This window comes from Moschus berezovskii, chromosome 4 (assembly GCF_049115385.1).
Source record: "Moschus berezovskii isolate FMDL1 chromosome 4, NW_MosBer_1.0, whole genome shotgun sequence".
NCBI classification, from domain to species: domain Eukaryota; kingdom Metazoa; phylum Chordata; class Mammalia; order Artiodactyla; family Moschidae; genus Moschus; species Moschus berezovskii.
The window spans coordinates 19,776,602-19,792,089 of record NC_142463.1 but is presented as its reverse complement, the minus strand read 5'-3'; the positions used below and the strand labels follow the sequence as shown (position 1 = coordinate 19,792,089).

Sequence of the window (15,488 nt, the reverse complement as noted above, 5' to 3'; positions counted from 1 at the left end):
ACTGTTGCTTCCTGACCTGCATACAGGTTTCTCAAGAGGCAGGTCAGGTGGTCTCGTATTCCCATCTCTTTCAGAATGTTCCACAGTTTATTGTGATCCACACAGTCAAAGGCTTTGGCATAGTCAATGAAGCAGAAATAGATGTTTTTCTGGACCTCTCTTGCTTTCTCCATGATCCAGCGGATGTTGGCAATTTGATCTCTGGTTCCTCTGCCTTTTCTAAAACCTGCTTGAATATCTGGAAGTTCACTGTTCACATATTGCTGAAGCCTGGCTTGGAGAATTTTGAGCATGATGCATGGTTGCTGCTGCTAAGTTACTTCAGTCATGTCTGACTCTGTGTGACCCCATAGACGGAAGCCCACCAGGCTCCCCCATCCCTGGGATTCTCCAGGCAAGAACACTGGAGTGGGTTGCCATTTCCTTCTCCAATGTGTAAAAGTTGAAAGTGAAAGTGAAAAGTGAAAGTGAAGTCGCTCAGTCGTGTCCGACCCTTAGCCACCCCATAGACTACAGCCAACCAGGCTCCTCCATCCATGGGATTTTCTAGGCAATAGTACTGGAGTGGCTTGCCATTGCCTTCTCCGGATGCATGGTTAGGTACCAATAAATATTAGTTAAGTAAATACAGATTATTATGTGCGAAGGTGGAGATGGATATATTCGTTATCTTAATTGTGATGATGGTTTCATGTGTTTGTCAAAACTTATGTCAAACTTAAATAAATCAAAACATAACCTATTGTATACTTTAAATAGGTGTAATTTGTTGCATATGATTTTTTCTTAACAGAGGTGCTAAACAAGCAGCTATGTTCCTTTTTAGGGTCTTGGCACAGTCTTTTTATCTAGAATCTTCATTTGCTCTAATTTGTTCACCTGGTGGTAGTGGTGTGCTCAGTCATGTCCAACTCTTTGCAACCCTATGGGCCGTAGCCCACCAAGTTCCTCTGTCCATGGGGTTCTCCAGGCAAGAATACTGGAGTGGGTTGCCATTTCCTCCTCCAAATTTTCTCACCTGATTCCTACCTTTTCTTTAATCTTTGTTTATATTTTTTCAGGTTCTAGCTTGGAATCCTCATTCATATCCTGCTAGATTAGTTCTCCCTTTTACATATACTGTCCTTCAAAGCATTTTTCATAATTATGTAGTATTTGTTTAATGTCATCTTTCCCCCAAACTGTAAGCGGCCTCAGGATTGGGACCATGCCTTTCTTGTTCACTAATGTATCCTAGGGATGTATTATAGGTGCTCAAATATTTGTTGATGGAATAAACAAGTATGTATCCATTTATTCTGCACATATTCATTGAATTCTACCAGTAACCAGGGACTATTCTAGGTTCCGGAGTTACAGCAATGAACAAAACAGACAAAAAAAAAATCTGTATGCGTGGAACTTATATTTAAGAGTCAGAATACAGACAGTAAAATAGCAGGTGGTGGCAAGTGCTGTGCAGAAAAATAAAGCAGGGAAGGGGAATAAGTGGTGCTGAGGCATATGGAGAATTGTCTCATTGCCCATAGAGACAGGGATTAGTATCTGGGCATTGAAGAATGACCTAGGAGCTCTGGACTTCTTGAAGTGGTGGGGCATAAAGGGCATTGTGCGATTAGTCCTGAAGGTCTCAAGGCAGTTAGTTGAAGCTGTGAATGTTGAGCAATAGGAGGATCAGGAGTCTTGCTCGGATCACGCAGAATCCTTGGTTCTTTCTGTTTATCCTGCGAATAGTGATGTGGAAGTTTAGGTGTTTTATCTAGAGTACCTAGAGTGCTGGATGTTTTCCTTGATTGCTCCTAATAAATTTTTTAAAATATTTATTTATTTATTTGGTGGCACCGGGTCTTAGTTGTGGCATGAAGGATCTTTAGGTGCAGCATTTGAACCATTAGTTGCAGCATGTGGAATCTAGTTCCTGACTAGGGATCAAACCTTGGCCCCCTAAATTGGGAGCTTGGAATCTTAGCCCCTGGATCACCAGGGAAGTTCTGCTACTGACAGATTTGTAAAATACTAACCACAAGTCCATTCTCAAGGAGATCAATCCTGGGTGTTCATTGGAAGGACTGATGCTAAAGCTGAAACTCCAATACTTTGGCCACCTCATGCGATGAGTTGACTCAGTGGAAAAGAGTCTGATGCTAGCAGGGATTGGGAGTGGGAGGAGACGGGGATGACAGAGAATGAGATGGCTGGATGGCATCACCAACTCGATGGACATGAGTTTGAGTGAACTCCAGGAGTTGGTGATGGACAGGGAGGCCTGGCGTGCTGTGATTCATGGGGTCGCAAAGAGTTGGACACGACTGAGCGACTGAACTGAACTGAACCACAAGTAAAAATGCAAAAGGCAAAATGGTTGTCTGAGGAGGCCTTACAGATAGCTATGAAAAGAAGAGAAGAGAAAGGCAAAGGAGAAAAGGAAAGATATACCCATTTGAATGCAGTGTTCCAAAGAATAGCGAGGAGAAATAAGAAAGCTTTCCTCAGTGATCAGTGCAAAGAAATAGAGGGAAACAATAGAATGGGAAAGACTAGCGATCTCGTCAAGAAAATTAGAGATACCAAGAGAAATTTTCATGCAAAGTTGGGAATAATAAAGGACAGAAATGGCATGGACCTCACAGAAGCAGAAGATATTAAGAAGAGGTGGCAAGATTACACAGAAGAACTATACAAAAAAGATCTTCATGACCTAGATAACCACAATGGTGTGATCACTCACCTAGAGCCAGACATCCTGAAATGCGAAGTCAAGTGGGCCTTAGGAAGCATCACTATGAACAAGGCTAGTGGAGGTGATGGAATTCCAGTTGAACTATTTCAAATCCTAAAAGATGATGCTGTGAAAGTGCTGCACTCAATATGCCACCAAATTTGGAAAACTCAGCTGTGGCCACAAGACTGGAAAAGGTCAGTTTTCATTCCAGTCCCAAAGAAAGGCAATGCCAAAGAATGCTCAAACTACTGCAAAATTGCACTCATCTCCCACGCGAGCAAAGTAATGCTCAAAATTCTCCAAGCCAGGCTTCAATAGTACATGAACAGTGAATTTCCATATATTCCATCTGGATTTAGAAAAGGCAGAGGAACCAGAGAACAAATTGCCAACATCCTCTGGATCATTGAAAAAGCAAGAGAGTTCCAGAAAAACATCTGTTTTATTGACTATGCCAAAGCCTTTGACTCTGTGGATCACAACAAACCATGGAAAATTCTGAAAGAGATGATAATACCAGACCACCTGATCTGCCTCCTGAAAAATCTGTATGCAGGTCAAGAAGCAACAGTTAGAACTGTACATGGAACAACAGACTGGTTCCACATCAGAAAAGGAGTAAGTCAAGACTGTACACAAGCTGGAATCAAAATCGCATGGAGAAATATCAGTAACCTCAGATATGCAGCTGACACCACCCTTATGACAGAAAGCGAAGAAGAACTAAGGAACCTTTTGATGAAAGTGAAAGAGGAGTTTGAAAAAGCTGGCTTAAAACTCAGCATTCATAAAACTAAGATCATGGCATCTGGTCCTATCACTTCATGGCAAATAGATGGGGAAACAGTGGAAGCAGTGACAGACTTTATTTTTGGGGCTCCAAAATCCCTGCAGATGGTGATTGCAGCCATGAAATTAAAAGGTGCTTGCTCCTTGAAAGAAAATTTATGACCAACCTAGACAGCATATTAAAAAACAGAGACATTACTTTGCCAACAAAGGTCTGTCCAGTCAAATCTATGGTTTTTCCAGTAGTCATTTATGGATGTGAGAGTTGGAGTATAAAGAAAGCTAAGTGCCAAAGAATTGATGCTTTTGAAGTGTGGTGTTGGAGAAGACTCTTGAGAGTTCATTGGACAACAAGGAGATCCAACCAGTCCATCTTAAAGGGAACTGGTCCTGAATATTCATTGAAAGGACTGATGCTGAAGCATCCAATACTTTGGCCACCTGATGCGAAGAACTGACTCATTTGAAAAGACCCTGATGCTGGGAAGGATTGAAGGCAGGAGGAGAAGAGGACGACAGAGGATGAGATGGTTGGATGGCATCACTGACGCAATGGACATGAGTTTGAGTAAACTCCGGGAGTTGGTGATGGACAGTGAGGCCTGGCATGCTGCAGTATATGGGGTTGCAAAGAGTCGGACACGATTGAGCGACTGAACTGAACCACCAGTAACATCCTTTGGAAAAAACAAAAACCATCTACCTGATTTTAATCTCTTCCTATTCTCAAGGAACTCGCAATCTAGTCGACAAGACATATATGTAGAAAATAATTATGATATAAAATATTATGTAGTAAGAGTAATAGCAGAAATATAAATGTACTACAGAACTAAAGATGGGAAGAATAATTGCAAAGGGTGTAGGGGCAGAAAGGAAAGTGGAACGTAAAATGAGGTAGAGGAATGACATGATTTCAACCCGCAGAAATGATAGGAAGTTGCATCTTTAGCAAATAGCGTTTCTGTTTGGATGCCTTCCTTCCACCCCAAACTCAATGTGTATGTGTAGCCAGTTATTTTCCACAAACTCAGATATTTCTAATTTCCCTGTTGTGCTCATTCTCTCCAATATTCAGACTGTAAATGTTATAACCACCTTTGTTTCTTTCTTTCTCTAAAATAATAACAACCATATTTATTGATTAATTGCGGTGAGCCAGACTCTACTAAATCTTTACATATGTTATTACAGCTGGTGTGATCTGCTTCATAAAACTCAAAGTGAAAATGCAGTCTCTTATTCTCTAATTTAAATTTAAGGCAACCCAATTCACTATATGCTATATTTAGCAGAATATCACCCGTTCCCAGGCTTCCAAGGTGGCACAGTTGGTGAAGAATCTGCCTGCCAATCCAGGAGATCCAAGAGACACACGTTCAATCCCTGGGTCGAGAAAATCCCCTGGAAGAGGAAATGGCAACCCACTCCAGTATTCTTGCCTGAAAAATTCCATAGATAGCGGAGCCTGACAGGCTACAGTCCACAGAGAGTTGGACACAATTGAGCTTATATACATGCATGCATGCACACACCCTTTGCCATGTAATATCTGAATACAAGCATTTCTCTTTCCACTATATTCTCTGAAAGCTTCAAAGATACACCTTCTATTTAGAATCAACAAACCCTGATTTCTACTTCTAATCCCAGAGGAATCTTGGTGACTGTCACTTCAGTTCAGTCACTCAGTCGTGTCCAACTCTTTGCGACCCCATGGACTGCAGCATGCCAGGCCTCCCTGTCTGTCACCAACTTCCGAAGTTTACCCAAACTCATGTCCATTGAGTCAGTGATGCTATCCAATCATCTCATCCTCTGTCGTCCCCTTCTCCTCCTGCCTTCAATCTTTCCCAGCATCAGGGTCTTTTCAAATGAGTCAGTTCTTCGCATCAGGTGGCCAGGGTATTGGAGTTTCAGCTTCAACATCAGTCCTTCCAATGAACACTCAGGACTGATCTCCTTTAGGATGGACTGGTTGGATCTCCTTGCTGTCCAATGAACTCTCAAGAGTCTTCTCCAACACCACAGTTCAAAAGCATCAATTCTTTGGCACTCAACTTTCTTTATAGTCCAACTCTCACATCCATACGTGACTACTGGAAAATCCATAGCTTTGACTGGATGGACTTTTTTAGCGAAGTAATGTCTCTGCTCTTTAATATGTTGTCTAGGTTGGTCATAACTTTTCTTCCAGGGAGGAATCATCTTTTAATTTCATGGCTTCAGTCATGTCTGCAGTGATTTTGGAGCCCCAAAAAATAAAGTCTGACACTGTTGCCACTGTTTTCACTGTTTCCCCATCTATTTGCCGTGAAGTGATGGGACCGGATGCCATGATCTTAGTTTTCTAAATATTGAGCAGAAAAAGCCAACTTTTTCACTCTTCTCTTTCACTTTCATCAAGAGGCTCTTTAGTTCTTCTTCACTTTCTGCCATAAGGGAGGTGTCATCTGCACATCAGAGGTTATTGATATTTCTCTCAGAAATCTTGATTCCAGCTTGTGCTTCATCCAGCCCAGCGTTTCTTATGAGGTACTCTGCATATAAGTTAAATAAGCAGGGTGACAATATGCAGCCTGGTGATTCTCAGTCTGGTATTATTGTTATTCTTTGTTGCTACGTTGTACAAATACTTCCATTATTTCATGCTGCTGGTCAGTTTCTCGCTATTAAAAAATTATTACATATAATTCTTAAATTTTGGTGTGTGTAAGATCTCTTAGGTTATTACGCACAATTGCATATTACTGGGCCCCCAATTCCAGGAGTCCTGACTGATTAAATCTGATATCTGGTGATTCTGAGGCTGATGTTCTGCAGCCCACCTTTGAGAAAGACTGAATGCTGTCTGTTACACTCCTGTTTTTTTTTGTTGTTGTTACACTCTTGTAGTTGATGCCATTATTAATACAGAATTGCTTGTCTCTGACCTCACTCCTTCAAACCTTCCTCATGCCTTGCATATGTACACGTTCATATATTTGTTTGGACAGCACCCTCTCACATCTTTCCCTCACTGTGTTTGTATTTTCAAGGGAAGAGGGGGAGTAGTATCCTTATCATTCAGCTAGACCTGTCTTTGTTCTTTGGTATATGTGCTGCCGAAGCGAGCACACTCCTCGTTCTTTAAAATTATTCAGATGTCACCTTCTCTCTGTCTCCCGTGTAGAAAAAAAAAGACTCCTTTCTTTTATGTGTTTGTTTATATTACATTGTAAATTCCTTGGGGCCAAGGGCATCACCAACTCTGTGGACATGAGTTTGAGTGAACTCCGGGAGTTGGTGATGGACAGGGAGGCCTCGTGTGCTGTGATTCATGGGGTTGCGGAGAGTCGGACACGATTGAGCGACTGAACTGAACTGAACTGAAGGGCAGTATAGGGTAGGAAACAAATGACAGCAGGCTCTTAACTCTTCTGGGAAATAAGATAGAGCCTAGAGTAAGTGATGTTGTGTTTGAGACCTAAAGTTTCTATAAGAGTTAATCAGATTAAGAGGTGTAAGGAAAGTATCTCAGTAAAGAGAAAATAGTGTTTGCAAAGTCCCAGAGATGAGAGAGTGATGTTTTTGAGATAGAAAGAAATTTAGTAAAGTTGAAGAGTTTGGCTAAGGTCAGATCAAAGATGGCCTTGTAAGAGTCTTAAGAATTAGAAAGCTAACTTCAGTTTGTAGAAAGAATTAGGGTAAGAGTAGAGGCAGGAAGGTGGGTTTTGAAAAACTATAAGTTGCTAGAAAATGATATTTATCTAGGCTCAAGGAACCCATGAAAAACTGGTTGGATTCTACACATGCTACAAGTAGTGAGCGTGATTTGATGATTGATTAGCTGTTGGGAGGGTTGCTGGTAGGGCAGCAGTTGGAAACAAGGATGACTGCCAGGTTTCTGACCTTATGATGGTGCTATTGTAAGGGGGCTGGAGAAGGGAGGGAAAGTATCTGGATGGTTGAGGGTAGTGTAGTGTGGGAAAGATGTTGAATTCAGTCTTTAACATGTTGGACTCTCCGCGACTAGAGAAAGGCCGTTCTCATCAACGAAGACCCAGTGCAACCATAAATAAATAAATAAATTTAAACAAGAAAGATGCCTGACAGTGTTGTGAGCACAAATAGATTTGGTGAACCCACATTTTCAGTTTTAGCAGTCAGCATAATTGTATCTCATCAGTGTCTGTCAATCAGGTATGGAGATGACGAATAGTTCTAGGATTAAGGTTTTGCCAGGTAGTTATCAAATAAAGATAGTTGAGTAACAGGTTTTGGGATATTGACAAAAGAGTAATTAAAATAATGAACTAAGGAATCAAAGCTGGGTGATAATGATCATTTCATTTATCATTATTAAGTGCTTTCTATATACTAGGCCCTTAGGAGAAAAATGAAGAATAGAGAAAGTTAAATTGATTTTTATGTATCATTTGTCTTTTGATTTTATGGTGTTTGAGGCCAAGCAAAATTTTTTTCATTTTTATGTAGTCAAATCTAACAATATTTTCTTTTATTGAGTTTTGAGTTATGGCTTCTCCCTTACATCTGAGTTGTAGAGAAACCCACTTACGTTTTCTTCTACTACTTAAATAGTTTCATTCTTTTACATTTAGATCCCTGATCTATTTGAAGTCTATTCTTGTATATGGCATCTTTTTTTTTTCAGTCATCCCAACACCATTTATTAAAAAGTCCATCTTTGTCCTTGTGATTTGAAGTATCACCTTTATCATATACTTCCAAATTGAGTCAGTTTCTTTACTTGCTGTTTTATTCCATTGGTCTTTCTGTGTACTTGTGCGCTGGTACTATACTGCTTTACTTTTAAAGACTGCAAGTTTTATATCTGGTAGTAATTTCTCCTCATAAGCTTTCTTTTTTCAATATTTTTTTAGCTATTCTTTTGTGTGTATTTTCCCCTATGAACTTTAATATCAACTTATCCAGCTTGAGAAAAACAGCTTGGTACTTTTATTTGGGTTGCATTAAATTATGTTATTTCAGTTCAGTTCAGTCGCTCAGTCATGTCCGACTCTCCGCGACCCCATGAATCACAGCACGCCAGGCCTCCCTGTCCATCACCAACTCCTGGAGTTCACTCAGACTCATGTGCATTGAGTCGGTGATACCATCCAGCCATCTCATTCTCTGTCGTCCCCGTCTCCTCCTACCCCCAATCCCTTCCAGCATCAGAGACTCTTTTCCAGTGAGTCAACTCGTCGCATGAGGTGGCCAAAGTATTGGAGTTTCAGCTTTAGCATCAGTCCTTCCAATGAACATCCAGGATTGATCTCCTTTAGAATGGACTGGTTGGATCTCCTTGCAGTCCAAGGGACTCTCAAGAGTCTTCTCCAACACCACAGTTCAAAAGCATCAATTCTTCGGCGATCAGCTTTCTTCACAGTCCAACTCTCACATCCATACATGACCACGGGAAAAGCCATAGCCTTGACTAGACGGACCTTGGTTGGCAAAGTAATGTCTCTGCTTTTTAATATACTATCAAGGTTGGTCATAACTTTCCTTCCAAGGAGTAAGCGTCTTTTAATTTCATGGCTGCAATCAGCATCTGCAGTGATTTTGGAGCCCCCAAAAAAATAAAGTCTGACACTGTTTCCACTGTTTTTCCATTTCCCATTAAGTGATGGGACCAGATGCCATGATCTTTGTTTTCTGAATGTTGAGCTTCAAGCCAACCTTTTCACTCTCCTCTTTCACTTTCATCAAGAGGCTTTTGAGTTCCTCTTCACTTTCTGCCATAAGGGTAGTGTCATCTGCATATCTGAGGTTATTGATATTTCTCCCAGCAATCTTGATTCCAGCTTGTGCTTCTTCCAGCCCAGCGTTCCTCGTGATGTACTCTGCATAGAACTTAAATAAGCAAGGTGACAGCTAAAATCTTGGTGATGTTGAGATATCCTAAGAATGAGATATATCTTTGAACAAGCACTTTTATTCTTTCCATAGTGTTTTATGGATTTCTTTGTACATGTCTGAAGTTTATTCTGAATATTTGCCTTTTTTTTTTTTGCTCTTGTAAGCGGAGTTTTCTCTTATCTTGTTCAATTTGTTGGTTTTTTTCCCCCAAGGAGCTTTGATTTTAATTTATTAATTTCAATAACTAATTTCTGTTCTCTACCTTACCAGTTTTTCTTTCATTTTTATTATTTACTTGATGTGTATTCTTTGTGTTTGTTATTTGTTCTTTTTATAGCTTTTTGATATGATAATCTAATTAATTTTCATTATTCTTATTGATATAAGTGTTTAATGTTATGAATTTGAACAATGGTTTAAATGGATCCTATTGTAGTGTTTTGCTGTCTTTCAGAAATCCTCTAATTTCTGTTTTTATTTCCTCTTTCACTCAAGAGTTTTTTAACAGAAGACTTTTTCATTTTTAGGTCAGAGGGACTCTTTGTTTCTTGCTTTATCAGAGCATGTTGTTTTAATATTGCTCTGTACTTTATGGGATTTGCTGCTGTTTTCTGATCATGTTTTGTGAACACGTTATGAGCACTTGAAAAGAAGATATATTCTCTATTATTAGAGTGTGGTGTTTTATTTATATTGATACCTCCATAAGATCATATCGGCTATATTATTAGATTTTTCTATATCCATTCTTGTTTTTTGTTCAATTCACCTATCTTTTACTAAGAGTGCTGTTAAAGCTTTCTACTTGTAGTGGTTTCTATCAATTTCTTATTTTTATCTTCTTGTATTTCTGCTTTATATAGATGGTTTTTCTTTTTTTTTTGCTGGGTGGATATAAAGACCTGTTATGTCTTCTTTTTAATTTTGGCTTTTAGCACCATAAAATATCCTTCATTGTTTCATTTAATCATTTTCACCTAATTCTACTTTGTCTGATACCAGGATTGCTTTTTTAAAATTGTTTCTATTTACCTGTTTTGTCTTTGCTTATTCTTTTATTCTCAGTATTTCTAATTCTCTGTGTTTTAGATGTCTCTCTTGTACATGGCATAGATTTAGATTTTATTAAAAGCCAGTTGGAAATCTTTCTGTTTCAACAAATGAGTTAAGCCCATTTCCATTTATTGATGTAACTAAAATGTTTCATCTCCATACTGTTGTATGATTATTTTCTGTTTTAATTACTGCTGTATTGTATTTCCTGATAGCTTGTTCCCATATACTTGTTATTCTTTCAAGATTTTTTTTGGTATGTGGAAAGGACTGTTTTTTGTTCTTGTGGTTATTTTTATGTTTATACCTTTTACCATGACCACAGTCATCTTTTTTTAACTTAACCTTTTACTTTGTGGCTTTTCAGTTTAAATGTTATCCTTTGAATCTCACAGTTATTACAGTAGTTAATAATCTTATTTTACTTTCCACTTTGTTCCTTTTCCTCACATAACGTATAACATATGTTTATATACTATTTTAAGTCCTAATTTTTTAAAACATAGATGCTTTCCCTTTTAAAAAATTAGCATGAAATTCATACAATATAAGTAACCATTTTCAAGTGTGCAGTTGAGTGACATTTGATGCATCCACAGTGTATGGATACTGTTTAGTTCAGTTCAGTAGCTCAGTTGTGTTGGCTCTTTGCGACCCCATGAACTGCAGCACTCCAGGCCTCCCTGTCCATCGCCAACTCGGAGTCCACCGAAACCCATGACCATTGAGTCGGTGATGCCATCCAACCATCTCATCCTCTGTCATTGCCTTCTCCTCCTGCCCTCAATCTTTCCCAGCAATAGGGTCTTTTCAAATGAGTTAGCTCTTCATATCAGGTGGCCAAAGTATTGGAGTTTCAGCTTCAAATCAGTCCTGCCAATGAAGACCCAGGACTGATCTCCTTTAGGATGGACTGGTTGGATCTCCCTGCAGTCCAAGGGACTCTCAAGAGTCTTCTCCAACACCACAGTTCAAAAGCATCAATTCTTCAGTGCTCAGCTTTCTTTATCGTCCAACTCTCACATCCATACATGACCACTGGAAAAACCATAGCCTTGACTAGACAGACCTTTGTTGACAGAGTAATGTCTCTGCTTTTTAATATGCTGTCTAGGTTGATCATAACTTTCCTTCCAAGGAGGAAGCATTTTTAAATTTCATGGCTGCAGTCACCATCTGAAGTGATTTTGGAGCCCAGAAAAATAAAGTCTGACACTGTTTCCACTGTTTCCCCATCTATTTGCCATGAAGTGATGGACCGGATGCCATGATCTTAGTTTTCTGAATGTTGAGCTTTAAGCCAACTTTTTCCACTCTCCTCTTCCACTTTCATTAAGAGGCTCTTTAGTTCTTCTTCACTTTCTGCCATAAGGGTGGTGTTATCTACATATCTGAGGTTATTGATATTTCTCCAGGCAATCTTGATTTCAGCTTGTGCTTCCTCCAGTCCAGCGTTTCTCATGATGTACTCTGCATATGAGTTAAATAAGCAGGGTGACAGTATATAGCCTTGACGTACTCTTTTTCCTATTTGAAACCAGTCTGTTGTCCCATGTCCAGTTCTAACTGTTGCTTCCTGACCTGCATACAGGTTTCTCAAGAGGCAGGTCAGGTGGTCTGGTATGCCCATCTCTTTCAGAATTTTCCACAGTTTATTGTGATCCACAGAGTCAAAGGCTTTGGCATAGTCAATAAAGCAGAAGTAGATGTTTTTCTGGAACTCTCTTGCTTTCTCCATGATCCAGCGGATGTTGGCAATTTGATCTCTGGTTCCTCTGCCTTTTCTAAAACTAGCTTGAACATCTGGAAGTTCACGGTTCACGTATTGCTGAAGCCTGGCTTGGAGAATTACACCACTTTACTTTTTCATCACCCTAGAAGAATACCTGGTACCCATTAATGTGTTTCCTCCATCCCCTCTAATCTACTGTTTGTCTCTGTGGATTTGCTTGTTCTGGATATTTCATATAAATGGAATAATACAATATGTGACCTTTTGTGTCTGGTTTCTTTCTCTTAATGTTTTCAAGGTTCATTCAAGTTGTAGCATTCTGTCTTTTTAAGGCTGAATAATATTACATTGGGCAACCCTAGTAACTCAGTTGGTAAAGAATCTGTCTGTAATGCAGGAGATGCCAGTTTAATTCCTGGGTCAGAAAGATCTGCTGGAGAAGCAATAGGCTACCCACTCCAGTATTCTTGGGCTTCCCTGGTGTCTCAACTGGTAAAGAATCCGCCTGCAATGCAGGAGACCTGGGTTCAGTCCTTGGCTTGGGACTATCCCCTGGAGAAGGGAACAGCTACCCACTCCAGTGGCCTGGAGAATTCCACGAACTATACAGTCCATGGGGTCACAAAGAGTCGGTGTTGTTTTCGCTTTGGCTCCATCTCTTGATTCTTTCTGGAGTTATTTCTCCACTCTTCTCCAGTAGTATATTGGAACATTCTTAAAGAGATGGGAATACCAGACCACCTTACCTGCCTCATGAGAAATCTGTATGTAGGTCAAGAAGCAACAGTTAGAACTGGACATGGCCACAGACTGGTTCCAAATTGGGAAAGGAGTCAAGGCTGTATATTGTCACCCTGCTTATTTAACTTCTGTGCAGAGTACATCATGCAAAATGCCAGGCTGGATGAAGCACAAGCTGGAATCAAGATTGCTGGGAGAAATATCTATAATCTCACATATGCAGATAACACCACCCTTATGGCAGAAAGCAAAGAGGAACTGAAGGGTCTCTTGATGAAAGTGAAAGAGGAGCGTGAAAAAGCTAGCTTAGCTCTTTCTGCCATCTTTCTGTGCTGAATGGTGCACATGAATGTCCTGGCTGATGCTCTCAAGAGTATCAAGAATGCTGAAAAGAGAGGCAAACGCCAGGTCCTTATTAGGCCGTGCTTCAAAATCATCATCGGGTTTCTAACTGATGATGAAGCGTGGTTACATTAGCAAATTTGAAATCATTGATGATCACAGAGCTGGGAATATTGTTGTGAACCTCACAGGCAGGCTAAATAAATGTGGAGTGATCAGCCCCAGATTTGATGTGCAACTCAAAGATCTAGAAAAATGGCAGAATAACCTGCTCCTATCCCATCAGTTTGATTTCATTGTACTGACAACCTCAGCTGGCATCATGAACAATGAAGAAGCAAGATGAAAACATACAGGAGGGAAAATCCTTGGATTCTTTTTCTAGGGATGTAATACATACAAATAAAATGCCTCAGAGGGGGTAAAGAAAAAAACCTGGCTTAAAATTCAACTTTCAAAAAACTAATATCATGGCATCTGGTCCCATCACTTCATGGCAAATAGTGTGACATTGGAAACAGTGACAAGCTTTATTTTCTTGGGTTCCAAAATCACTGCAGCCATGAAATTAAGAGATGCTTGCTCCTTGGAAGAAAAGCTATGACCAACCTAGACAGCATATTAAAAAGCAGAGACATTACTTTGCCAATACAGGTCCATCTAGTCAAAGCTACAGTTTTTCCAGTAGTCATGTATGGATGTGAGAATTGGACCATAAGGAAAACTGAGTGCTGAAGAATTGATGTTTTTGAACTGTAGTATTGGAGAAAACCCTTGAGAGTCCCATGGACTGCATGGAGATCCAACCAGGCGGTCCTAAAGGAAATCAGTCCTGAATATTCATTAGAAGGACTGATGCTGAATCTGAAGCTCCAATGCTTTGGCCACCTGATACGAAAAACTGACATGACTCAGCGACTGAACAATAGCTGTTAAAAACACAATAATCTATAAGAACTTACTGAAAGCTACTACTACTTTATTAGGCTTAATGATAAAAGTCATCAACTGAATATACAATTTAGTTTAAATCTTTATGGAACGACCATACAAGGTATACATAAACACTCTGCTATTGTTAAATTTATGATTTATTGGTGAAAGTAATTGTACATATTGGCACATATTACACAGCAATATCTATATGAGATTGATCATATAGCCTTTTAAAACCTTCCTAACAAAGTATATTAAGGTAACCAAATTAAATCAAGACTTTAAGAATGAAAGAACATAAAAAACAGTATTATACAAATTAAGTCTTACTTTCATTTATTTATAACAAGTGCATCATCCAGGGCACTCACATGAGAGTACAGAAAATAGAGTTAAATATTTGTTTATATTGAAAAATGACATGTATCTTTGTAATAAATCTGTTTCAAGTTTATAACATTCTTTACAAAACACTATTTTGTTCACTTTCCCACATAAATCATGTTAAAGCACAAATTGATATAATAAATTTTAGGCTATCATAGAAAAGCTACCATAAAGAAGATATATAAATGACCATAAGCTCATAAAAAGATGTTTAACATCATCAACCATTAACAAAATGTAAATCAAAACCACAGTGAGATACCACTTTATACCACTATGATGATTATAATCAAAATAATGGATGATAACAAGTGCTGAGAAGACCTGGAAAAATAGGAACCCTAGTACATTGTTGGAAACAGCTATAGAAAACAATTTGGCAGTTCCTTAAAAGTTGAAAACAGAATTACCGTATGAACCAGCAGTTCCACTCCTCAGCATACACCCAAGAGAAATGAAAATATATGTCCACCCAGAAACTTGTACAAAAATGTTTATATATCAGTATTATTCATAATGGCTGAAAGGTGGAAACAACTCAGTGTCCACCAACTGATTAATAAATTGTGGTATATCGATACAATATAATATTCAGTTCAGTTCAGTTGCTCAGTTGCGTCCAGTTCTTTGCGACACCATGGACTGCAGCACGCCAGGCCTCCCTGTCTATCACCAACTCCAGGGGCTTGCTCAAACTCATGTCTATCAAGTCGGTGATGCTATCCAACCATCTTATCCTCTGTCATCCCCTGCTTCTCCTGCCTTCAGTCTTTCCCAGCATCAGGGTCTTTTCCAATGAATTATGTATTTTGTTATGTATTTTAACAGTTACATATTTTGAAGAGTTTTTTTTTTTGTCACTCCCCTAAGCATCTGTGACCTTGAAGTATGTTGATATAAATTGAAGGGAGGAAAAAAATT

General features: G+C 39.2%; 1 protein-coding gene and 1 pseudogene across 1 annotated transcript in view; both read left to right on the top strand.

Annotated features, from left to right (window-relative positions):
* Positions 1 to 15,488, top strand: part of ZSWIM5 (zinc finger SWIM-type containing 5) — a 178,835-nt gene that overhangs the window by 52,205 nt on the left and 111,142 nt on the right. The window lies entirely within an intron of this gene.
* Positions 13,201 to 13,657, top strand: LOC148778004 (small ribosomal subunit protein uS8 pseudogene; annotated as a pseudogene).